At 41.6% G+C, this 24,411-nt stretch overlaps 1 protein-coding gene across 5 annotated transcripts in view; it reads left to right on the top strand.

Moving 5' to 3' along the window:
* KDM4C (lysine demethylase 4C) overlaps window positions 1–24,411 on the top strand; it is a 233,028-nt gene that overhangs the window by 194,314 nt on the left and 14,303 nt on the right. The window lies entirely within an intron of this gene.

Genomic DNA, 24,411 nt, shown 5'->3' with positions numbered 1-24,411 from the left:
GACTCTAGGACTTATTGTGTTTCAAGAGTACCAATGCCTTGGTCCTGTTGTGGTTATTTATAACAATATATTGTCAAGTATTTTTTACATACTGTCAATTTGGTTTAACTCTGGGCTTTCATTGTATGAGTCGGTTTGAACACAGTTGAAGCATAGGAGAACCTAGTCAGGGCTAGTTTCAGATAATGAGCCAAGTAAGTAGTTGCTTCAGGACACCTCACAATACTGCTGTTGGAGAGTCTAAAGATGGTGACTGAGTGGAAATGTTCAAAATGGTGGCCGAGTTAGGCCATCCCAGGGATAACAGCTGTGCAGATGCAACTTCAGAGGGGGTGGGGACGGCACTGTAGTTGACATGCCGTCACAGAATCCTTTCCCCTCATGTTGTAGTTGCACATCTGTTTTTTTAGCAAAATTTCTGAACACTGAATGGAGTTCTCAGCAAACCTCCCAAATGACCCTGTAGCCTGCCCCTTCTATTACTAATAATAACTGTGTATATTAAATGCTTACTATGTGTCAAGCACTGTACTAAATGCTGGACTAGATGCAGGACAATAGGGTCTGACATCACTTGTGTCTCGCAGCTTAAGTAGGTCAGAGAACAGGTATTGAATCCCCATTTGTCAGGTGAGGAAACTTAGGCACAGAGAGTTAAGTGACTTGCCCAAAGCCACCCCGCAGGCAAATGACAGAGCTGGAGTTAAACCCCAGGTCTTGTGACTCCCAGGCCCATGCTCTTTCCACTAAGCCACACTGCTTGCTACTCCCAGAAATAAAGCCATCAGTTAAGTGGTTATAAAAAGGTATTTATTTTACAGGGGCTGCTTGGTCTTGGGAGCTTCAGTATCTCTGATTTTGCTCCCTTCAGTCCTCTGCACTTATACCCTCAGAATTTAGAAGTCAATCATTAATATTTATTCAGCACCTATTGTGTGCAGAGCACTGTACTAAGCACTTGGAAGAGTACACTATAACAGGCTTGGTAGACATGTTCCCTCCTCACAACGAGCTTACATTCTAGAGGGAGAGACAGATGGTAATATGAATAAATTATGGATATGAACGTGAGTGCTTTGGGGCCGAGGGTAGGGTGTATAAAGGATGCAAATCCAAGTGCTAAGGCGATACAGGAGGTAGTAGAAGTGGAAATGAGGGCTTAATAAGGGAAGGCCACTTGGTGGGGATGTGGATTTAATAAAGCTTTGAAGATGGGGATAGTGATGGTCTGTGGTATATCAAGGGCGAGAGAGTTCTAGGCCATAGGCAGGACATGGGCAAGGGGTCGATGGGGAGATAGACGAGATGAAGGTACAGTGAGCAGTTTGGCAGTAGAGGAACGAGCTCAGGGTCATGCAACTAGTATGCGTGTATGTATATTATGTATATATACTTATTCAATTGTGCACACCATTGTTATGATTATCAACTGTATTGTTTTGTAATTTTCCAAGCGCTTAGTACAGTGCTCTTTATACAGTAAGCACTCAAATCCCATTGATTTGACTGGGTGATTCCCAATCCCCTCCCCCAAGACTAGTTTCACAACTCATTACTGAAGGCTTACTCTGTACTCCTTCTCCCTCCTTCCAACTCTCACAGGCAACCTTTTTCTGGATCATGGAGGCCCTTACTGTAGATTCTGGGAGGGCATGGATAATGTTGTTCTTCAGTTGGTCTAAGATTTTATAAATGTGCTATTCGGAGACACTCCCTGATCTTTGAACACATAGTCATAGGAGAAGCAGCGTGGCTCAGTGGAAAGAGCACGGGCTTTGGAGTCAGGGCTCATGAGTTCGAATCCCAGATCTGCCACTTGTCGGCTGTGTGACTGTGGGCAAGTCACTTAACTTCTCTGGGCCTCAGTTCCCTCATCTGTAAAATGGGGATTAAGACTGTGAGCCCCACGTGGGACAACCTGATTCCCCTATGTCTACCCCAGCGCTTAGAACGGTGCTCGGCACATAGTAAGCGCTTAACAAATACCAACATTATTATTATTATTATAGTCTGTTGACATATTTTGCAAATGTATCAGGAAAATATGTATCCTGTATATAAGAAATATACATTTAATTGAGCTTTGTGAAATTCTACATTTTATAGTTTTACCAAAGTAGAGGGAGTTTTATCTTGATTGTATTTATTATAATTTTTGGGGGGCAGTGGGGGAGAGGTAAAGCAACTAAATATACCAGAATAGAAAGTACAGAAACCCGTTGTAACTAAGTAGTTCTACTATTGTCAGCAGAGTGGCTCTCAGTCAATTGAAATTTTCATTTCTTTGCATCATTTGACAAAAAATATTCAGCTTAATGGCAATCTCAGCACTGACTTAGTAATTTCTCTTCAAGATTCTCTGCTACTCTTACTTCCCAATAAACTCTTCCTCTGCCCATCTTTAGGTAGAGTAGAAAGAGAAAACTAGGATTGTGTGAGGTGTGCATACATGAAGGTATTCCAAAATGATCTAAAAAATGAAATTATTAACAGTTAACGTATTACATCAGTTTAGGAAATGCTGTTTTCTCCTCAGATTCTCTCATTTAGTTGAGAATAAGTCTCTAATGCAGATATGGGGGTAGTAGTTTGCTATGTCAGCTTTTTTCTGCCTTGGAAGAATACCTCCAGTCGATGACTGACATGAGCCACTGTTGCTGCTGATGCCCAAGTCACAATTAAATTAAACCATTTTTCCATATTTCATAGCAGCAAAAATGGACTATGAAAGGAAAGAAAAGATGGAAATCTTCAATCTTCAAACAGCCTGGCTCTCGGAATAAAGAAGTTTAGTTTACTGAATGATTGGAAAAAATCCAGTATAAAGAAAGAGTTTTACTTTGGAATTGGATCTATAGTTTCCTTTCTAGTTCAATGAAAATAACTTAACATTATCTTTTCATATGTGCCATTCATTTTGGGAGACTAAGTAATTCTCTATCTCTCAGGGTGCAGGTTGCTATTTCTGAAAATTTTATTAATTTTTTTCAAAAGAGTACTTTAGGTTCAGATATTGAAGTAGTGTGGTATTTTAGATTAGACATTTTAAAAAAGTAATATGGTATTTTAGATTAGATGTTTAAATGCGTGTATATATATGTATAAGAATATCATTAGAATATATTATCTTTTCCTTGGTCAATATATAGTTAATTGCTATTTTGATGTTATATTCTTTGCATCAAAGAGGGTAAAATGTATTTAAATACCTATCAACCTTTCTTTTTTTTTCCATGATCTACGATTCTGGTTTAAATTTGCGGGTGCATTAAAGGATGCCTGAAAACAAGCTCAGAGTTAGTAACTAGTATTAGAGTGTATATACTTGGGACTATTTATTCAGCAATCATTATCCTTAGTATGATCCTGCACAAACAGATGTCACACTTCTGATCAACATCATCAAAGTGGGCTACTGTACTTAACAGCAATTAGCAAGACATATTGAAAACATTATTATCATACCTTTGCTGGGTGGGGCACGTAAGAAAAATGAGCAACAAAAGAATACCTGCAAACAGAGTAAACAAAAGAAACACTTAAGATACAATGAAGCAAAACTTTAAAGGGATGTCTCCTAAGGGGTAAATGAAGCTGATGAAATCGCCCCAAGAGACAGATATGGTGTCTCAGAATCCGGGCCTCACAGCCATGGAGAAGGTTGGACAGCACTATCAATCAATTGGTCATCAGTATGTATTGAGCACCTACCACGAACAGAACAATGTATTAAGGTCTAGAGAGAGTACAATTGAGTAAAAGTCATGGGCCTTGCCCTCAAGGAGCTTCCAGTCTAACTGGGAAAGCTGACCCACACACGCCATTCACAAACTGCTAGAGTTGATAGCAAAATATGTAGTTGGCCTAGAAGATGGCACTGATGGTAAAATTCACTTATGAGTGTATGTATAACTGAAAAGGCTAAGTAGGGGTCCTCACTGTGCACACAGAAAAGCCGTCTCTTAGGTTATGTTTAAAATTCTCAGTGCCTGACTCTGTTTTCTCCTTTGTCTCATTGTGCCCTGTTCCTTTTGAAGGTTTTGTTCAAAAAGAGCCACTCCTTTTTTAATACTAGGACACAGTACTGGTCTGTCATTCGCAATTGACTCTAATCAACTCCCTTGGAAGGCTCATTCACTCTCATGGCTTCAGGTCTACCCCAGATCTACCCCACTAGTCTCTCTCTGCATTCTCACATCTCCTCCTGCCACCAGGACATCTCTACGTGGATGTCTCCCTAGCACTTCAAGCTCAACATGTCCACAACTGAGCTCCAAGTCTTTCCTCCCAAATCCTCCCCACCTAACGTTCCCATCACTGTTAATCAGTGGTATTTACTTAGTGCTTACCATGTGCAGGGCACTGTACTAAATGCTGGGCAGAGTACACTATTACAGAGTACACTATTACAGAGTTGATAGACATGTTCTCTGCCCTCAAGGAGCTTACAGTTTAGAGGGGGATATGGACATTAAGATAAATGCTGGGGACCTGAAGGTGGGGTGAATATTAAGCACATCAAAGGTACAGATCCAAGCACAAGTGATGCAGAAGGGAGAGGGAGTAGGTGAAGCTCAGTCAGGGAAAGCCTCTTGGATAAGATGTGATTCTAATAAGGCTTTGAAGGTGGGGAGAGTGATCACCTGTTGTATGTGAAGGGGGAGGGAGTTCCAGGCCAAAGGCAGGATGTGGGCGAGGGAATCGGCGGGAAAGACAAGAAAGTGATGGCAGCACTGTTAACAACACGACCATCCTCCCCATCTCCCAAGCCTGGAACCTTGGACTTATTCTTGACTCCTCCCTCTCCTTAGATTCCCCATATTCATTCTGTTGCCAAATTCTGCTGGTTCTTCCTTCACAAGATCTGCAGAATCCACCTGATCCTTTCCAACCAAATCAGTATCATGCTGGTCCTAGTGCTTATCATTGTTCTCAAGGATGCCAGTGTCTTTATGTGCTATTTCTTCCTCCTGCCTACCATGTAATAATAGTGATGATAATAATGATAGTAGTATGTATTGCACATTTACTATGTGCCAAGCCCTGTATTAAGTTCTGGGGTTGATAGAGTATAAGCAGATCAGACACAGTCACTGTCCAACATGGGGCTTACTATAGAAGAGAGTGGGAGAACAGATTCAGATTCTTCTAGTCTGTAAGCTTCTTGTGAGCAAGGATTGTGTCTACCCTCTCTGAAGCTCTTGGTATAGTGCTTTGCACATGGGAATCAGCGGGGCCTAGTGGAAAGTGCATGGGCCTGGGAGACAGAGGACCTGGGTTGTAATCCTGGCTCCACCCCTTACCTGCTGCGTGACCTCAGCACGCTGGAAGCAGCGTGGCTCAGTGGAAAGAGCCTAGGCTTCGGAGTCAGAGGTCATGGGTTCGACTCCCGGCTCTGCCACTTGTCAGCTGTGTGACTGTGGGCAAGTCACTTCACTTCTCTGTGCCTCAGTTCCCTCATCTGTGAAATGGGGATTAACTGTGAGCCTCACGTGGGACAACCTGATTACCCTGTATCTCCCCCAGCGCTTAGAACAGTGCTCTGCACATAGTAAGCGCTTAATAAATATCAACATTATTATTATTACCTCGAGCATGTCACTTAACTTCTCTGTACCTCAGTTCCCTCATTTGGAAAATGGGGATTCAAAACCTGTTCTTCCTCTTACTTAGACCCTGAACTCCATTTGGGACCTGCTTAGTTTGTAGCTAACTCAGAGCCCGTTGTGGGGAGGGATTGTCTCTAGTTGTGGCTGAATTGTACTTTCTAAGCACTTAGTACAGTGCTCTGCACACAGTAAGCGCTCAATAAATATGATTGAATCAATGCTTAGTCTAGTGCTTAGCACATAGTAAGTGCTTAACAACTACTACAATTGTCATTAGTAGTAGTAGGAAGTACTCAATAAAAACCATTGATAGTTTTACAGATGAGGAATCTGAGGCTCAGAGAAGTTAAGTGACTTGTCCAAGGTCACACAGTAGGCAGAGTTGGGATTAGAACCCAGTCGCTTTGATTCCCAAGGACCATATTCTTTCCCACGGGTCATGCTGCTCCTTTATTTAGTGTCAGTCTCTCCTGGTAGGTGTAAACTCCCCAAAGGCAAGGATTGGTTGTAGTAACTCTAGTGTACCCCAACCCACCCCCAGTAGCTTATTACAGTGCCCTGCACAGAGTAAGTATACCATAAATGGTATATGGATTGATTGAATTGATTCACAGTTTTTGCAGCATTATCTAAGCCTTTGTTCTATTCTCATATTACAATATTTCCTCTGTCCACCTTGTTTTTGGTCTCCCAGTTTAGGCTCTCCATAAAGGAGCTGTTGGAATATCCTTCTGTCATTCCTTCTCCTTATTAACTTACATTTGATGATGCACTTAGCAAAAGTATGGATGGAAAAATAGGTCAGTCCATAATCAAATGTAAGTCGATTTATGTCAAGAATATTTATAAGAGTTAAGGTGTATAAGCATCAGGAGCTCCGTATTTCTCTGGACATTTATTCTGGAACAGCCATACTTTGGCATCTTGATAATACACACTGATAAAGTGAACACAAACTCCTTTTCGATATTAATGAATTATTATTATTATTTAACCTAATTTATCCCTCTCATGTATATGTATGCACATATACAAAAACAATTTAAAAGATCCCTGAATTTTGATGTAAACAGGGACAGGTGAAACCCTTTCTATGAAATTTTCACCACTCCACAGCAAAGCTCAGCTTTTTCTTTTCTTTGACCTTGGTGTTGTTGTAAGTTTATGTTCCAGCCTGTTCCCTAGAAGGTGATTGTGCTGTTTCATCCATTGCACGGTAGTGTGACTAGTTTTTAGCTTGCATCAAAGCAATAGGTGGACTTAATTTGGTTTCAAAAAGCTTCGACAATCAGCAAACAAGGTAAGAAGAATGCACTTAAAACATGGTGAATCAAATTGCAGTTATCTCTGATAGATTTGAAAGGTTTTCGGTGAAGAAATTGTCGTTTTAATGTCAGTGTCACCATGATGAAAAAATAGTCTTTGATGGGGGTCAGGCCTAATTACTCCACTTCTTAGAAGGAAAACTTATCACTTACACTGTAAGAGGAAAGAGGGGGAAGAAATTGATATTAATATTTTAGATGGCAGTATGCTGAATTTTCCAGCAAACATTTTTTTCTCACAGAATTAGAACATTCTGAAGTCTATTTAGCATTGATTTTTGTCCTTTTCTGTGAAACCTAGTTCTCCCCTTTAATTTAGCCTGTCAAACACTAGCGAAGAACAGTTTTTGGATTTTTTGTAATAGACATATGTAGCAGTTCAGATATGTTCCTACTGAAGATAGCACATAATGCTGCCATACATTTATTTCCTGACAATTGATAGAGCATCAGACATTTAGAACAAGAACTCATTACATATTCATATGAATAACCTTTATTTTTGTTTTTATATGGAAGCCTACAGATGTGTTTTTGGCATCAGTTGGGTGGTGTAAGATTGAATTATTTCAAAATGGTTTTAATGCCAGACAGAAAATTGAATTCTTATGAGCTATATTTATGATTATGTTCTGGGTTCCTGCCAGTCTTTATGTAGGTTACATAAAAATATATGTGAACAAAGGAAAGAGGTAGACCATTACAACCATTTTCACTGTAAAATGTGTATTTACATATTTGGTTTGATACATAGGTTTTTGCATATTGTAAACAGAACAATACCTCTAAGTCATATTCAGGATTGAATATGGGATTGACCTAGTGGAGTTATATTCATTCAATCATATTTATTGAGCGCTTACTGTGTGCAGAGCACTGTACTAAGTGCTTACTTCTGCCTAAAGATTTTTAATGGTAAATTCTTCTTCCTTCCACTCTGCATTTATATGAGTTCAGACTGCCACCTTCCTCTCTCCCTGTCCCTTTCTGACAAAGAAAGATAACTGAGTTGACCCTGTTCCAGTCCCTCTTTCTATGGAGAGATCATGTCAATGCCTTTTCCCTCAATCAGGCAAGAGAAATAGTACTTATGGGTAAAAACGCTTTGAGATATGCTCATCCATGATGCTACATAAATAAAGCGCTAAATAGCTTGTTTTTAAAGTTGGAGTACAGCCTCATAAATCCATATTGATTGAAACTGAACATGGTGTGTGTGAAAATAGATGCTAACCAATGGAAGTGGTGGTGTGCCACTAAAGCAGCTGAAACTCTCCCTCCTCAGGCTGCTGCCAACTGTCTTAGCTCTTTTCCCACCACCGCTTGCCCTTGCTTTAAGGCCCATAATCCCATTTCCCACCTCTGCCAGGAGTCCTGCTTCTTTAACTTGAGGCACTGGAAGTGAGGATATTGGTGCCCCGACAGCCTTGGCAGCTCATCCTCTGACATGCCTACTGATGTTTGCCAACAGTTGTTGACACCTGCACTAAACACTGTCTGCTGGTGTAGATCCTCGACATTCTTTCTCTTCATTGTTTTAAAGGGGAGTGGGACAAATTCAGCATTCTCTCTTTGCTTGGCTTTATGTGTGGATTAATCTCTTAATGAGCAGGAAGTATTTTAATGAGCAAAATTGACTTTAATCGGTGGTATTTATTGGGCGCTTACTGTCAGACTGTATTAAGCACTTGGGAAAGTACAGTACAACAGAATTGGTAGACACATTCCCTGCCCTCAGGAATTTGTAACCTGGAGGGGGAGAGAGACATTAATATAAATGAATTAGGGATATCATCATCAATATTATTTATCGAGTGCTTAGCATGAGCAGGGCACTGTACAATTTGTACATAAGTGCTGGGGGCTGACAAAACAATCCAAGTGCAAGAGTGACACAGAAGGGAAAGGGAGTAGAGGAAATGAGGGCTCAATTGGGTGGGGAAAGCCTCTTGGAGGAGATGGGATTTTGAAAAACCTTCGAAGGTGGGGAGAGTGATGGTCTGTCGGATATGAAGGAGGAGGGAATTCCAGGCCTCAGGCAGGAAGCAGGCAAAGATGACATAAAGATAGACAAGACGGAGGTATGGTCAGTAGGGTGGCATTTAGAGGAGCAAAGTAAACATACTGGGTTGTAGAAGGAAATCAGTAAGGTAAAATAGGAGGGCACAAGGTGATCATGTGCTTGAAACTACTTGAAGAGTACATAGATGGTGAGGAGTTTCTGTGTGATGCAGAGGTGGATGGACGACCGGTGGAGGTTCTTGTGGGGGAAACACAAAGTGCACAGTTTTGTAGAAAAATGATCCGAGCAGCAGAGTGAAGTATGGATAGGAGTGGGGAGAGACAGGAGGCTGGGAGTTCTGCAAAGAGGTTGATGCAGTAATCAAGGCAGGATAGGATAAGTGCTTGGATGGGTTTGGGTTTGGGTTTTGGTGGATAGGAGAGGGCAGATTTTAACAATATTATGAAGGTTGAACCGACAGGATTTGGTGACAAATTGAATATTTGGGTTGGATGAGAGAGAGGAGTCAAGAATAACACTAAGGCTATGGGCTTATGAGATGGGGGAGATGGCGGTGCTGTTTACAGTGATGGGAAAATCAGGGGGAGGATAGAGTTTGGTTGGGAAGATGAGGAGTTCTGTTTTAGGCATGTTAAGTTTGAGGTATCAGTGGATCATCCAGGTAGAGATATCCTGAAGGCAGGAGGAAGTATGAGACTGTGGAGAAAGAGAGATCATAGTTAAAGATGTAGCATTGGAAATCATCTGCAGAGAGATGGTAATTGAAGCCATGGGAGCAACTGAGTCCTCCAAGGGAGTGGATGTAGATGGAGAATAGAAGGGTACCCACAACTGAACCTTGAAGGACTCCCACCATTAGGGGATGGGAGGCAGAGGAGGAGCCTATGAAAGAAACTGAGGATGAGCAGCCAGAGAGATAGAAGGAGAACAAGGAGAGGGCAGTGTTAGTGAAGCCAAATTTGGATAATGTTTTTAGGAGTAAGGGGTTGTCCACAGTATCAAAGGCAGCTGAAAGTTTGTGTAGGATTAGAGTGGAGTAGAAGCCATTGGATTTGGCAAGAGGGAGATCTTTGGTGACCAATTACTTTGTATACTGCTTTGAGCGGGAAGAATTTAAAAATGATGACTTAAAAGAGAGGCTACTTAGGACTCGATACCATTACTACTGCTTATCAATCAATAGTACCTGTTGAGTGCCTGTTATGTGCAGAGCAATGTAATAAGCACTAGGGAGAATAGGATAAAGGTAGAAAGCATGAGCCCTGATCACAAGGGGAGGCAAACTTAAGTTAATGTACAGATATTAGGAAGAAGTGTTCAAATAGTTCGGTATGTAAATCCATATGTAAAACCAATCGCTCAATCCATGGTATTTATTGAACACTTAATTGTGTGCAGAGCACTGTACTAACTACTTGGGAGAGTAGAATGCAATGGAGTTGGGACACATCCCTTCCCACAAGCCTACAGTCTAGAGGGGGAGGTAATAATAATAATAACGGCATTCGTTTGGCGCTTAACTATGTACAAAGCACTGTTCTAAGCGCTGGGGTAGATACAAGGTTATCAGGATGTCCATGTAGGGCTCACAGGCTTCATCCTCATTTTACAGATGAGGGAACTGAGGCCCAGAGAAGTTAAGTGACTTGCCCAAAGTCACACAACTGGCAAGTGGCAGAAGAGGGATTAGAACCCACGACCTCTGACACCCAAACCTGGGCTCAAAGTTTAAAAGGTAGATATTAAAATTACAGACAGGGGAAATGGCAGAGTATACAGATATGTACATAAGTGCTGTGGGGCTGGGGGTGGGGTGAGTATCAAACTGCTTGAGGAGTACATAGCCAAGTGCCTAGGTGATGCAGAGGGAAGGGCAGATAGGGGAAATGAAGGCATAGTCAGGTGATGCCTGTAGGAGGAGATGTGGTTTTAGGAGAGTTTTGAAGATGGGAAGAGTGATGGCCTATTAGATATGAAGTGGAAGGGAGTTCCAGGCCACAGGGAAGATGCGGGCAAGAGGTCCATGGTGGGACAGACAAGATTGAGGTACAGTGAGTAGGTTGGCATTAGATGAGCCAAGTGTATGAGCTGAGTTGTGGTAGGAGATCAGCGAGATAAAATAGGAGGGGGAGAGCTGATTAGTTCGCTGGTGCAAAAATGATTTGATAATGGAGAAGATGCGACTTGCGTAAAAAAAAAAAGGAAAAAAATTGAAATTGGAAGCCCTCACAGACCAGCACTGAATACTGAGAGGGGGCCTGTGTCAGAGTTGAGAGTCACCAGGGAACTGCTGGTGGGGCACAGAGTCCCTCCCAACACGACTCTGGCCTGAGGGAAAACCCTCTTCCACCCAAAGAAAGAACAGTGGGTAGAATCCTTAAGGAGTCAACAAGGAGGGAAGACCTGGAGCCAGTTGAGACCCAGTCTACAGGAGTAGGGCTCTAGACCATGATGAGTGGAGATACAAGGTGTGAATGGTAAGTGTCTGATTAACAAAGACAACGGGTGTATAAAGATGGGAGACTAAGACAGCTTTTGCCTCTTCGCTCTGTTGCCTCTGGGCTGTTCTGCTTGACGTTTGTTTGGGTGAGTGCCTGAGTAGACACTCTGCATGGTCAGCTTGTTTTTTTCCCAACCACGAGGCTCATTATCTGGTAAATATGCCTTGCTGAAACCCATCTGTGACAACTGCCTATTAAATCTGAGTGTTGGGATCACCATTGGATGGGGAGTCCTTTTGTATCCTGGAAGTCAAATTTTGCTTTGTCGTCCTTCAAAAAACTACATTTATCCTTCTAACACAGCCATAACCTAACTTGCATTGTTCAATTTTGATGAAGATGGGCTTGAAGCTTGCTGACTGGTATTGTAGGCATTTTGGTGAATGGGTATCTAAATATCAATTTTCTTTTTTTGTACTCCTCATTCTTTCCCGAAATCTTCTTTTGCAAGACAGGCTTCTTGGCTTCTCTATTTACGACCTTTTAAGGGCGTACTCATAGTTTGGCCAAGTTGAGATTCAAGCATTACAAAACAATCCTCCCCCTCTCCATGGCATGAAATTTGTTTTCTTTCCTGCTTTATTTAACATTTTTACCATTGTATGCAAGTAATAACAGAGTCAAGGAGAAAAGTAGAATATTCCTGCCACTTACTAGTGATATGGTAATTTACTGAAAAGATAATAATAGTGATAGACCTGTCCTTGCTCGCACATGTGAATGAGTAGGTCTTACCAAAAGGGAATGCGAGACATTGAATGATTTACTATAGCCTCGCTCCATAGTCTTATAAGGATGCGTATCTGAAAAAAGTATTTGTGTGCTGTCATAATTTTTGAAATTTGCTTCCCACCAAGTTATGAGAGCTTTTTTATTATTACATGGTGTCAAATTTCTGAGCACCATATTGTTAATAGTAGAAAGCCTTGATGTAAATTATACTTCTCTTCCTGAAGGCACTTTTTGTCTAGTTAACTTTAATCAGAATGCAGGTTGTTTTTCACGTTCCAGTATCAGGAGACGGAGTTTACCCAATATATACCTTGCATTGTTTCTGACATGGTGCTGTTAATGTTTTCACTGTTACTGAGTTTCAAGTTCAAAAAGCCCATGGTGTACTTTAAAAATATGATATTTGCACCTTACATGAAAGCTGTGTCAATTTCCTTTGGTTCCCCTAAAAGAGAATTGCTTTTTATTCATATATAATAATAATCAGAGAACGTGTCTGCCAACTCTCTTGTATTGTACTCTTTCAAGTGCTTAGTACAGTGTTCTGCACATAATCGCTTAATAAATGCCATTGACTGACCTGGAATGCCCTCTCTCCTCAAATTCATTAATTCAATCGTATTTATTGAGTACTTACTGTGTGCAGAGCACTGTACTAAGTGCTTGGAATGTACAATTCGGCAACAGATAGAGACAATCCCTGCCCAACAACGAGCTCACAGTCTCAAATCCAACAGACAATGACTCTCCCCTCCTTCAAAGTCTTACTGAAGGCACATTTCTTCCAAGAGGCCTTCTGAGACTCAACCCCACCTTTCCTTTTCCCTCACTCCCTTCTGAGTTGCCCTGACTTGCTCCCATTGTTCTTCCCCCCTCCCAGTCCCACGGCACTTAGATACTTATCTGTAAATTATTCATTTGCATTGATGTCTGTCTCCCCCCTTCTAGAATGTAAGCTCGTTGTGGGTAGGAAATGTGTCTGTTTATTGTTGTATTGTACTCTCCCAAGTGCTTAGTACAGCGCTGTACACACAGTAAGCGCTCAATAAATACGATTGAATGATTGAATGAATAGTCATTGTTATATTTTTTAAGTGCTGCCATAGATAGGTTCAAGATAATCAGGTTGGACATAATTCCTGTCCCAAATGGGATTCGCAATCTAAGTATGAGGGAGAACAGGCATTGGATCCTCCTTTCATAGATGAGGAAACTGAGGCACAGAGAGGTTAACTGACTTGTCCAAGGTCACACAGCAGGGGTAGGAAGAAAAGAAAGGACAGATTTATTCATTGAGTGCCTACTGCATGTGGCATTTAGAGAGAGCAATAGGCCCAAGACGCAATCTAACCTTTCTTTTTCTTCTCTCTACTTTCCCTCCACCTCCTTGTTTTTTTTTAATCTTGCTCCCCATACTGCTAGATTTAATCCTTATATGAGCCCTTGTAATAGCCCTTTTCCTATATTTGGGTTGCAAAAGTTATGCAAAAACAGGTGGTAATTATGTGAGCAAATACAATAGTATTGATTGAATCAGTTAGGACTACTTAAAATTCATTGTTTACTGCACACTGATTTTAAGCAGTGCAAATTAATTTCCCATGAAGTACTAATGATCACTGATAAGTGTTAGAGAAATGACCAAGAAACAAATGAAGTACAGTAGTTCACTGCAAGCTTAGTTGGTTTTCCACAACCTTCTTGAACTTCACCTGGTATGATAGAACTTATGTTCTATTTCAGTTGTTTCCAGCAATCATTCCACTAATCCTGTATTTATCACTGAAGCAACCAATAAACGTAGGTATAGATGATATAATAATAATGTTGGTATTTGTTAAACGCTTACTATGTGCGTAGCACTGTTCTAAGCACTGGGGCAGATACAGGGTAATCAGGTTGTCCCACGTGGGGCTCACAGTTAATCCCCATTTTACAGATGAGGTAACTGAGGCAATCCCCATTTTACAGATGAGGTAACTGAGGCACTGAGAAGTGAAGTGACTTGCCCACAGTCACACAGCTGCCAAGTGGCAGAGCCAGGATTCGAACCCATGACCTCTGACTCCTAAGCCTGGGCTCTTTCCACTGAACCACGCTGCTTCTCTATATACACAAATACCCAACCAAAATGATGGTGGATCATTGGTCCCCATTTAACAGATGAGACAACAGAGCCACAGAGAAGTTGAGTGACTTGCCCAAGGTCACACAGCTGGTAGGTCACAGCTGGCAAGTGGTGGAACCAAGATTAGAGCCCAGGTCCTCTGACGTCCAGGCCCTTGTTCTTTCTACTAGACCATACAAGCATCTCCAAAGCAACCCTCTTAGATATTTTATTACAAATTTGATTGTGTTCCTTTTACTCTTCAGTTGACATAGTATTCATTCTATGGACTTCCTCTTCCACCTCCACCCTTTTCTGACTTTCTGTTTGTGATCACTTTTTACTTAAGCATTGTTCACTCAATTCCTCCTACATATCCAGCATGCCTACATTTATCTGACTAGGTGGTAGTGATGGTTTACAATTTCCAGCTGCTTCTGAATTTTTGTTCCTAATACTGATCATTTTCTTCCTCTATTAAATCAGTGGATCATAGTTATTGAGCACTGACTGTATACAGAGCAGTGTACTAAACGCTTAGGGGGAGAGTACAATATAACAGCATTGGTAGACACACTCCATGCCCACAGGGTGCTTACGGTGTAGAGAGAGAGACAGACATCAAAATAAATTATAGTTATCTACATAAGTGTTGTGGGATTGAGGGTGGGTTCAAGCGCAAAGGTGATGCAGAAGAAAGAGGGAGTAGAGGAAATGAGGGCTTAAACAAGGTTTATTGGAGGAGACGAGATTTTACTAAAGTTCTGAAGGTGGGGAGGAAGTTCCAGGGCAGAGGCTAGAGGACATGGGCAATGGTCAGCAGCAAGATAGACAAGATCGACTAAGAGTGAGTATGTTCAGGTTAGAAGAGCAAAGTGAACATGCTGGTTTATAATAGGAAATCAGCAAGGTGAGGTAGGAGGGGGAAAAGTGATAAAGTGCTTTAAAGCCAGTGGTAAGAAATTTCTGTTTGCTACAGCGGTGAGTGGGCAACCACTGCAGGGTCTTGAGGAATGGAGAAACATGGAGTGAGCATTTTTTAGAAAAATGATCTGGGCAGCAGAATGAGATATGGGTGGGGGGGGGGAAGACAGGAGGCAAGGAAATCAGCAAAGAGGTTGCCACAGTAATCAAGGTGGGATAGGATAAGTGCTTGTATTAGCATGGTAGCAGTTTGGATGGAGAGGAAAGGGCAGATTTTAGCGATGTTGTGAAAGTTGAGCCAACAGAATTCGGTGACAGATTGAATATGTGGATTGAACGAGAGAGATGAGTTGAGAATAATGCCAAAGTTATAGGCTTGTGAGACAGGGAAGGTGGTGGTGCTGTTTACAGTGATGGGAAAATCATGGGGAGGACAGGGTTTATAGGGGAAGATGAGCAGGAGTTCCGTTTTGGACATGTTAAGTTTGAGGTGTTGGCAGGTCATCCAAGTAGAGATGTTCTGAAGGCAAGAGGAAATACGAGACTTCAGAGAAAAAAAGATTCAGGGCTAGAATCCTCATAGCTCATTCACTCATTCATTGAACTGTATTTATTAAATGCTTACTGTGTGCAGAGCACTGTATCGATCACTTGGGAAAATACAATACCACAATAAAAAGTGACATTCCCAGCCCATAACGAGTTCACAGTCTAGAGCCAAAGAGACAGACACAGTACAAATAAATAAAATTACAGATATATACACAAGTGCTGTGGGGCTGGGAGGGTGGGGGGAAGAGCAAAGGGAGCAAGTCAGGGCAACGCAGAAGGGAATGGGAGATGAGGAAAACTGGGAGTTAGTCTGGGAAGGCCATTTGGAGGAGATGTGCCTTCAGTAAAGCTTTGGGGTGGGGAAGTAATTGTTGGATTCATACTCTCCCAAGTGCTTAGTACAGTACTTTGCACACAGTAAGCGCTCAATAAATACGATTGAATGAATGCATGAAACTGAGGAGGGAAGGCGTTTCAGGCCAGAGGCAGGATGTGGGCCAGGGGTCGGGATGAGACAGGTGAGATTGAGGCACAGTGAGAAGGTGAACACTAGAGGAGCAAAGTGTGTGGGCTGGTTTGTAGAAGGAGAGAAGTGAGGCGAGGTAGGACGGGGCAAGGTGATGGACTGCTTTAAAGCCAATGATGAGGAGTTTTTGATAGCTGAAGTTGAACTTTGGTAGTTGAAGCCTTGGGAGCAAATGAATTCCCTAAGGCAGTGGAGTTAGGTGGAAAATAGAAGAGGCCCCAGAACTGATCCTTGAGGGACTCCCACAGTTAGAGTGAGGGAGGCTGAGCCCGTGAAAGAGACTGAGTAGGAGCAGCCAGAGAGTGAAGAGGAGAGCCAGGAGAGGACAATGTCAGTGAAGCCAAGGTTAGATAATATTTCCAAGAGGAGGGGTGAGAATGTCCATAATGTAGAAGGCAGCTGAGAGGTCGAGGAGGATTGGGATGGAGTAGAGGTCGTTGGTCTTGGCAAGAAGGATATTATGGAGGTCATGGCACTTTTTTTTTTTTTACAGTTCCTTCCCTTCTAATACCCAAGTTAGTCCTTTTTTTCCACCACAGCACTTTCTCTTGTAACTTCTGCTTTCCAGAACATTTTGGGACTAAGTCTTGCTTTTTTCACAAGCTTGGTTTTACTACCCTAAGTTTACTTTCCTATTTTGCATCTCTGCTCCTCCTGCCTTCCCCTTCTGCTTGAAGCTTATTATGTTGATTTCTTTCCACCTCAAACACCTGACTTCCTCTCTAGACCCAGCTTCTCCTCAGGCTCTTTCAACTCCATCAAAGATGACTCCAAAGCCTCTACTTTTCTACCTTTCCCATCCATATGGATAGCTTACCAGATAGCCTTTGCAACTGAAGGCAGATATGAATTATATTATTGGGTCAGTAAGAAAGAACATACAAAGTTCAGCCAGGCCCTGATGCCTAAAACTAACAAGCAAGATTGGGACTTGTAAGCATTGTTAATAGGCCAGCAAGTATAAGATAATCCAGCTTTATGAATATCATATGTAAAGTCACAACCTTTGGGGTGGCTATGAGAGTGAGATTGAGAGCAAGGACTTGGAACTGAAGACACTAGTAATATCAAGGATCTTTACCAACTCTTTTCTTCCAGTGACCCCCATTTTACGCAGCTGCCTTAATTAATCAAACTTCTCTGATTCCTCATGAAATTGGAAGTTGGTACAGGACTACCTCTTTGGAACGCTGCCTATTCCTTTGATTATATTTGTTTTGGATCAGCAAACAGAACGGGTGTTCTTAATGTTGTTTGCTTTTGTTCTCTCTGCCCAATGGAGATTAACAGGAATTAAGTGCTTCTACTTTGCCTAGCCTTTGTAGTATTGTTAGATTGTGATCCTCAGTAAGATTTGCCCGTGCCTATTGCATACATATTGTCAGAAGTGTGATTGATTCAAATGATCTGGGGGGTCTTATTTAACAAAAACGTTGAAGGGGAAAGGATAAGCAATATGCACAGTAAAAGCTTTGTTATTGGTATATTACTAATCAGAAGACTGGATTTTGACCCTTACGAAGGTAGATCTGGTCAACTAATTCCTTTGAGAAGGAGCTAGGATTTTGAGTCCTCCCTGGTGGGTAGGTGTGAAATCTCTGCAACCTGATATGCAAACTGGCTTTAGCCTGTTGTCTATCAGTACACAACTTTTCTCCAATTTCAAGTTTACTGCACTCGGGTTTGCTGTTCTGCTAATGTAATTTGCAAAAGTATTTTTCCTCCAACATTTTCAGCAAACAAAATTTTCCTAATTGGGTCAGCAAACAGTCCTACTGTAATAGCTGGAAGTAGACATGACCAGAGTTCAATGTGATGTCTACTTCTCTAAGACCTTTCTGTGATTAAGAGGGACTTTACCTGAGTCCTCTTTGCTTTTTATATGTAGCCCTCTGATCCTAGCAGGTTTGGTCTCCTGCTAATGTGATAAGCAAACTGGCTTCTCCCATAAATTCAGATCTTTCTGGAACTTGTCAAGGAACTTTATTCAAACCCTCTTTGTGATTATTATGCAACATCCCAGCTGGGCAGCACTTACATTTAGTTATCTTGCATATTTATTTAACCAGCCCCTCACATTCCCCAAACATGTTGGAAAATAAAGCTTAAACTATTGTCAGTTCCTCTCTTTCTTTGAACTTGAATGTCAGCGTCTGTGAAACAATATTTTATTTAAAAAATATTTAGAGTTAAAAAAAGCAAGATTCAGTTTTTATAAATGTATTATTTAGATAAGGTATGGCCTGCAACAAAATTCAGAGTATAGTGGCTTTCTTCAAACTTCTCCTAATACTAAACAATTGGATTCAAATTCCCATACTCTGTTGTGCAAATCACAGCAAGGACATGCTGTTTAATATCTATAAATATGAACTTCTTAGACCTTTCTATCAGACAAAAAACTAGGTGTTGAAAAGTGGAAATTCCAAAAATAATTTGAAAGACAATCCTTTGAAGACCTTTGAAGGAAACTGTCAGAACTGCATTTTTTTTTTTTTTGCATGAGTTTTCTGAACACGTTTGAACTGAGTTCCCACAGGTCAAGAAGATGGAGATTCTAGTCCCACACCTTAAATTGCTTTATAATTGCCTTTACTTTATAAGGTAGCTGAATCCTGGCATGGCAAAGTCTGAATTTATTCAGAAGAAATTAATCTGTGCCTTTTGGAAATGGATAGTATGGAAAAAAAAATTTTAAAAAGGTTTAAATGAAGATGAATAAGTGGTATAAACACAACACATTAGCCCACATAACAGTATAAATAACAAACCTCACACATTTGGAGATGTTAGAGTTGTGGAAACTGTTCAGAACAGAAGTTTTGGTCTCCAGCTTTGTTAGGATCAGAAAGATTAGAACTCAGCTGAGTTCTGACTTGAAGCCCTGCTGTACAGTAGAATTTTAAGAGGGTCACTTAAAACTATTTCTGCACTTTTCAAACAACTTGGTATTGAGTTGACCTTCCAGTAGAAGGTCTTTCTCATATACAGCACATTTCCCAGCAACAGCTTCTTCCACTCCAACTGGCCCTTCTGTATGCTGAGGCTGTATGCAGTGTCTTTCTGCCACTGGCCTCAGGTTGAACTGGGCCAAGCCTTTAACTGTGCCCAAAAGTCCAGAATCAATCATTCAGACTTATACTGATAGTCAGAGGAATCAGCTAGGAGGTCAGTGGGGTTGTAGAAGGAATGTAATCTCTAGTCCTTAAGGTGGCACTGCATGTTTATTTGTGGTCACGGCATAGAAGGACTACATGACCATGACCCCTCTAGACTGTAAGCCCGGTGTGGGCAGGGATCGTCTCTCTTTATTGCTGTAATGTACTTTCCAAGCGCTTAGTACAGTGCTCTGCACACAGTACACACTCGATAAATGCGATTGAATGAACGAATTTGTGGTCATGTAGAAGCAGCAGGGCTTAGTGGAATGAGCACGGGCTTGGGAGTCAGAGGACGTGGGTTCTAATCCTGACCACCACTTGTCTGCTGTGTGACCTAGGGCAAGTCACTTACCTTCTCTGTGCCTCAGTTACCTTATCTGTAAAATGGGAATTAAGGCTGTGAGCCCCATGTGGTACAACCTGATTACCTTGTATCTACCCCAGTGCTTAGAACAGTGTGTGGCACATATTAAGCACTTAACAAAATGCCATAAGTTTTAAAGGTTCATTGGTCATCTTCTGCAAAGCCCCTTTCCCTCCCCCGCCCCGCCTCGACCCCCAAGCAATTTTCTAGGTAATACTCCTTTTAGGAAAGAGTTTCTATGTAATTTTAACCACGACTGATAATTCACTTTAATGATGGATATTTTTAAAACTTCCCAGCATTATATTGAAAACTTACTCTGCCTTGAGATGATCCAGGTAATGAGAGTGGGAAACAAAACATCATTTTTTACCCTACTAGATTTAATTCATTTTATATGTTAGTGTATAAATTAATGTTTTGTAGCCACAGTGTACCACACTTCCTAAATTCAGGTTACTAATATATGGGGGATTGCAAAATCAAACATTAACAACCGTACCAATCAATCATATTTATTGAGAGCTTACTGTGTGCAGAGCACTGTACTAAGCATTTGGGAGAATAGAATATAACAAAGTTGGTAGAAGTGTTCCCTACCCATAGTGAGCTTACAATTTAGCAGGGGAGACAGACTTTAATATGAATAAATGAATTATAGATGTGAACATAAGTGCTGTGGGGCTGAAGGAGGGGTGAATAAAGGGTGCAAATTGAAGTGCAAGGCCAAAACTGTACATGTAAAACTAAGTGTTCAGATTTAATCACGGACTTGAAGGCAGTTCGAAAATACACCCCATATTCTCCAATTCCCATCCTTTAGTATCTAGGCCAGCAGTTGAACATAATGAATTGGCTGTTGCCATGGCTTTCTTCCAACATCAATTCTGTGAAAGGCAAGTGAGCGAAGAAACAGATTAAAAGGAATGGAAAAAAATTTACCCACATCTTGAAGTCAGTATAGACAATTCTCTAAAATTTCTCTTTTGGGGACAGGAGGAAGAGTTTTCTAAAAATGTGTCGATCTCAGTTCTTCCAAGAAGTCTGTAAAGCACCAACTTTTGGCATTCAGTCTTTTGACATTTAGAATAGTTTTGCGTCAAACTTTATAATGAGAAGCTACGAACACACACTTCTCAAAGAAGAACAGGCAGCTGCTATTTTCTTTTATTTGTTTATTATTACTGTCAGTGAGTGTACTTGTGTACTTTCCATGACTTATGCCAAAGAAACGTCCCTCAGTGTAGTTGTAGCATTGCCTACAGTCTATCAGAAGGTATATAGCCTTCTGTGATTCTAGGAACAATGACTGCTCGCTGCTTCTCTGCTGCTCTATATATCTGCCTCTAGCCTATTCCGCACTTGTCAAATACCTGTTCTGTGGACAAGCAGAAAACTGATGCTTCTCTGTAGGGCCTCTGAAAGTTAATATTTTTGTTTTTACTTCAAAATTCCAGTTGATAATATTGTAAAAATATAGAAATAAGCAGTGCGAGTAGAGCTTTCCATTTTAGTTTTGTGTCAAAGAATTTATGGAGAAAAATCTCTGTATAAATAGATTGCTTGGAACTTTTACATCCATGCAGCATACTGAATACTTTTACATCATCAAAAATCTAGGAGATATTTAAGAAACCATAGCCATAATATGTCATTTTGGTAAGATTTAAGTGATTAAATTTTACATTAGTCCTAATATTTGTTCTGTTTTCGATGATTCTTTTTATAGTATTTCATAGTGTTTATCCTCAGTTTCTTGTACTCCTATGACTTGTTTTATTCTCAGCAGCAGGTGAGTATGCTCTCCGTATTAGAGAAGAAACAGAGGCATAGAGAGCCCAGTCATTCCCCAGATCATTGAATCAGCAGCAAGATGAGGACCGAAAGTCAGACACACAGTTTCTTACATCTTTCCATGGAACCTTGCTCATATCCTATCATGACCTTCATTATTATCAACTGCATTTGTAGAGCAGCATTTGTGCAGGACATTGTACAGTCATTTGGAAATATCCAGTGGAAGTCAAGAAATGATCCCTTTCCTCATATAGCTCACAAGTGAATGGAGGGAGGCAAGCAGACACCAATGAACTAATTTTCTTTATCAGAGTAGAGGGGCAAACTGATCGAGTGCTTTAAAGCCAGTGGTAAGGAGTTTCTATTTGATGTAGAGATGGATGGGCAACCACTGGAGGTTCATGAGGAGTGGGGAGACTTTTTGTTTAGAAAAATGAACCAGGCAACAGAGTGAAATATGACTGGAGTGGGGAGAGGAAAAAAGCAGGGAGGCAATGAGGAGGCTGATGCCAGCAGGATCAAGATGGAATATGGTAAGGGATTGGATTAGCAAGGTAGCCATTTGGATGGAGAGGACAGAATGGATTTTAGCAATGTTGTGAAAGTAGACCCCACAGGATTTGGTGACAGATTGAATTTGTGGGTTGAATGAGAGAGATTATTTGAGGATAATGCCAAAGACCCGAGCTTGTGAGATAGGGGAGATGGTGGTGTTGTCTACAGTGGTGGGAAAGACCAGCGGGGGAATGGGTTTGGGTTGAAAGATGAGTGTGTTCCATCCAGCCACGCATGAAGGCAGCTTTTGGTGTGAATGAGGTAATGGGCTGTAATGGTGGCAGTGACTTTTGCAGCAAGCGGCTACACCGCCCAGTGTTTGGGCCCCCCGTAATCCCTGGGTTCCTGTCCTGTTAGCCCCTGAATTATTTTGGCCCTGGACACCTGTGTTATTTACGTAATACATTCTTGCACCACATGATGAAAGTTCACTAGGCACGGTCCTAGTGAGCCTGGTGGGCAATATTTAGGGTGCCTCTCCTTGAACCATTCCCATTTAGAGTGAGCAGTGCTTTCTTGTAGCAGGCTACTCACGCTCTTAGACAGTTGCCAAAGACTCCTTCCTGCTGCTTCATCAGCTATTGAAAGACCATTAGGCTGAGCCACCTACTCGCACGGGACTTTGGCTGAGGAGCATGGATGAGGCATTATTCCACTGTCAGTAGGGAAGCAGCGTGGCTCAGTGGAAAAGAGCCTGGGCTTTGGAGTCAGAGGTAATGAGTTCGACTCCCGGCTCTGCCACTTGTCAGCTGTGTGACTGTGGGCAAGTCACTTAACTTCTCTGTGCCTCAGTTCCCTCATCTGTAGAATGGGGATTAACTGTGAACCTCACGTGGGACAACCTGATTACCCTGTATCTCCCCCAGCGCTTAGAACAGTGCTCGGCACATAGTAAGCGCTTAACAAATACCAACATTATATTCTTGAGTTTTGCACATTCTTCTGTCTCCTTTTCTGTAACCAGTAATAGGCTCTGTGAGATGCCTGATCCGAGTTTGGGGGGCTAGCTGTGGTTATGGGACAAAGAATCTTTGTGCATGCCTTACCAGAAAAGATCTAGCAATACGAGGTATTAGGGCGACCATTAAAGTCGTGGGGGAAAAGTATGGAATACTTCAGGTTATTTGGAATTGATGAGTGAAAAGAGCAGTAAGAGATAGGGAGATCTAGAAATTCAAAGGAGCTCTTCATTCTAATGGCCATTTCCACTCAAAATGACCTTCTGGGGGAAATGTAACCCTCCCCCCTGCATCCAACTAGAAGTGCTGCTGGGACACCCTTGGAATTATCTGCCTCCACTAGAACCCCAGCTTGCATCCGAGGCCTCAGTTCCTTCCTTCCTTCCCTTAACTGGGGCTATGGTGTCTGCTACCACTCCTTTTCTGGTTTCTTGGCACTTGGAGTGAGCATTACCCAGAATCCAGTGGATTAGAAGGGAAAGTAAGTCCTACTGCCAAAAGAATGTGTACTTGAGTTGTTTTTGCAATTGCTGTGGTGATTTGCCTGGAGACATTCACAGTCTGTCACTCAGTCCCCCTGTACCCATCAGCCCACATTGCAAGATGCCTGGTTTGGGAGAGGCATTCAGCCTGAGAGCATAGAACCTCAACAGCGGCAGACTACACAGTATCCACTCATTATGTCAGCCTCATTGGGTAGGACACTCAGAGTGGCAGAGTAAGGGTAATTTCATTCATTCATTCAAAATATTTTCTTCCAGGACTCTATGGGGTTCTATCCAGACAGTCACATGTCTTCAGTCAAATGTTCCCAAATTCTGCCATCAAAAATCTATCCAAACCATGCCATGAAAACATTGATAGAGCTAACTGACCACAAGGTACACGTATAAATGTGTGCCTTTAATACTGTGGATCTAATTCTGTTGGGATCAAAAGAAGTTTACCGCTAGATCCTCCCCTCGAGAGTGGTTTCTCACCCTTCTCGTTTTTTGATCCAATAAACAAAAGTGTAAGTTCCTTACAGGCAGGGAATGTGTCAATACAACTCTGTTATATGGCACTCTCCCAACCGCTTAGTGCTCTGTGCTCCATGCTCTGCACACAGTAAACACTCCATAAATACCATTAATCAATTTGCTGTTAAATTGCTTTTACTGTGTTTCACACAAAGGCTCACTAGTAAGTGTTATAGCAAAAAAAAAAGCATAAGAAAAAATGGCAAAGACAGAAGGCAGCTGTGTGAGGGCATTATTTTAGAATTTAAGATTAGCTT

Source organism: Ornithorhynchus anatinus, chromosome X5 (assembly GCF_004115215.2).
Source record: "Ornithorhynchus anatinus isolate Pmale09 chromosome X5, mOrnAna1.pri.v4, whole genome shotgun sequence".
NCBI classification, from domain to species: domain Eukaryota; kingdom Metazoa; phylum Chordata; class Mammalia; order Monotremata; family Ornithorhynchidae; genus Ornithorhynchus; species Ornithorhynchus anatinus.
The sequence above is the reverse complement of the archived record's forward strand: the minus strand, read 5'-3'. Positions and strand labels throughout refer to the sequence as shown.